Raw genomic sequence first — 2,768 nt, 5'->3', positions numbered from 1 at the left:
GGGAGGATTTGGAACAACAGGAACTCTCACACTTGCCAGCTGAGTTGCAAAATGGTACAGTTACTTTGGATGACAGTTGACGGTTTCTTGGAAAACTAAGCATGCTCTTACCACCCAATCCAGCTGTAGCACACCTTTATATTTACCCAAAAAAGCTGAAAACTCCTGTCCAAATAAAAACCTGCATGAGGGTGTTCATAGCAACTTTATTCAATATCTCCACAACTGAGAAGCAACAAAGATATCCTTCAGCAGGCGAATGAATAAACAATCTGGGATATATTCGGACAATGAAATTTTTTCAGCACTAAAAAGGAATGAACTATCAGGCCATGAAAAGACGCAGAGGAAACTTAAATACGTATTACTAAGTGAGAGAAGCCAATCTGAAAAGGCTCTATACTGTATGACTCCAACTATGTGACATCGTGAAAAAGGGAAAACTGTGGTTAAAATATGCATGTAGCGTTCTGGCGTGTGGTGTTGGCCATCATGGGGGAGGCTGCGCATGTGTGGGGACAGAGGGTGTATGGGAAACCTCTGAATCCCTCTTTCAATTTTGGTGTAAACCTCAAACCTCTAAAGATAATAAAGCTTTTCAAAACATCACTTTTCAACACAAAGTAAACAGGACATTAATTACTACTGGACTTGCTAGATTTTAACCTAAACACCAGAAGTTAGAGGACTCCAGCTTTCAAAACGACAATTATACCTCAATAAGAGAAAAAAATGTGTACAAAAATAATCCAATTATTTTAGAGTATAGACATTTTAAGTCCCCTCCTTACTTATTAATTACTCTATATTTTCCCCTTTGTTTTCCTCCTACCTTTGACCAGCTTGCAAAAGCTGCAAACCACACCACTTCTCTTGGGTATTTATGAAGTGGAATGGAGCTGGAAACTAAAGGTCAAAGTCAGAACTCTCCCATGAGGGGGAATTTATAATATTCAGAATGCATTCCCTCCTTCCCTCCCTTTACCACTCCCTCTTTCCCTCTCCTTCTGCTTCACTGCCCAGTAAAGATTCTTCTGGTTTTAGAACCTGCTTCTTGCATGTTTAGAATGTCAAAATGCCTGATTGGACTCTGAAAGTAGGTATTAAGTATCTTAGGCAAGGGCCTGGTTCTATCCACCAATCTGTTAATTGTCTTCCAACGTGACTATTATTTCTGTACATGTAGAATGAAATTTAGATGTTGATACCACCACAAAATCAAAGATCCCAATATCAATTGTTTAATCAATTTGCCCTTCATATATTTTCTATCAAAATATTTGCATCTTGCTCTTTAAGGTCCCAGCTATGGCAAGTTTCCCAACTGGTTTTCAATTATTTTCCTGTGTAGAACATCTGATTGTTTTCTTATTCCTGGTACAGGAATGTATCTCCTATAAGTATCTTGTCAGGGTTCAGAGATTGTGTTCAGGTCAGGATGACATTTTGGTGCTTTTTTGACACGACCTGTTTAATAACTCTTTCTCTCAAATCCCTTATTCCAATCTAGTTTGATATTTACAGTATAACTATCTCTTCAGATACTGTGACATATAAACCTATATTATTACCTTCTTCTGACCCATAAATAGATAGAAGTGGAGGGTTTAGTTCATGTGAAATATCAATATGCACTAGGACGGTGAATCTTCTGGGAATTCAATGTTACTGGACCTAATAAATTGCACTACAAAATTAAAAACAAAAGTATGTGATTGTGCTGCAGTGAGCCATCTATTTATCTGTAGTCCTTTCAGGAACTGGAACAAATGCATCATATTATGTGCACTTAAATAATGTCTCCACATTGGACCATAGAGATATTTATCATTATATGGTTGCATTGTAAACTGATAAAGTTGGCTCAGCTCTCTTTTGCTCACACTGTTACTAAAGTTAACTTTTTATAAAAAATAATAACCGAAGAATCCGTTGTCAAGATTCTGGCTCCCTGCTGAGGACTTACCAGACAACAGCTTGCCAAGGGCAGGTCTGGTGACTGCTGAGCTCTCTGGGCCGCTCCACTTCACGCCCCTTTAACGCAGGGGCAACTGCGTGCAACAAGTCTGCAGCCTTTCATTTTGGCTCATAAATTCCTGTGCACCACACCCTAGTCTCCACCTTGTTTCTGACACTTGGAATTTAAAAACTGAAGTTTAGACGGGCTAATTGGCTCTTCGCAGAAATTCACAAAGTACTTGTCAAGCATCTAATGACACATGCATGCACACACACACACCTGGCAATTATTACCATAACTGCTTGCTGTGGTAGCCTTCTCATTTTTCTGAGTTAGTCTTTGTAACTAGTAAAACAATACTAATTTCCAGACTAAAGAGATAGCCAATAGATGGCTTATTGTGTAAGTCCTCTGTTCCTTGGTTACATAACTTGCTGTTCTCTCCTGTACCTCCTGATGACAAGAACCAAAAACAGTAACCATGGTAACCCACAGCAGCAGCCAAGCTCTTTCCTCCTTTTCCTCCAATTGCTGGCTACCCTTTCTTACTTATTAATAACCGGAGGAACAATTTCATTAAGCACTCAGGGGTTATTCTGAGTTGTGTCCTTAGGGTTCTGCAGAAACTACAAAACTAACTCAATCAGTTAAAATGATTGAAGTTGCTCACAATAGCTTCTTTTCTCTTAATTCTCAAATATAATCTGTCAGTAAGTCATGCTGATTTCATGCTGATTCTTCTTTTTCTCCTAAACATAGCTCAAATCAGTTATTTTGCTCTGCCACTACCTTGGTCTAAGCCACTGAA

This window comes from Desmodus rotundus, chromosome 2, assembly GCF_022682495.2.
Source record: "Desmodus rotundus isolate HL8 chromosome 2, HLdesRot8A.1, whole genome shotgun sequence".
Lineage (NCBI taxonomy): Eukaryota > Metazoa > Chordata > Mammalia > Chiroptera > Phyllostomidae > Desmodus > Desmodus rotundus.
This window is presented reverse-complemented; position numbering follows the sequence as displayed.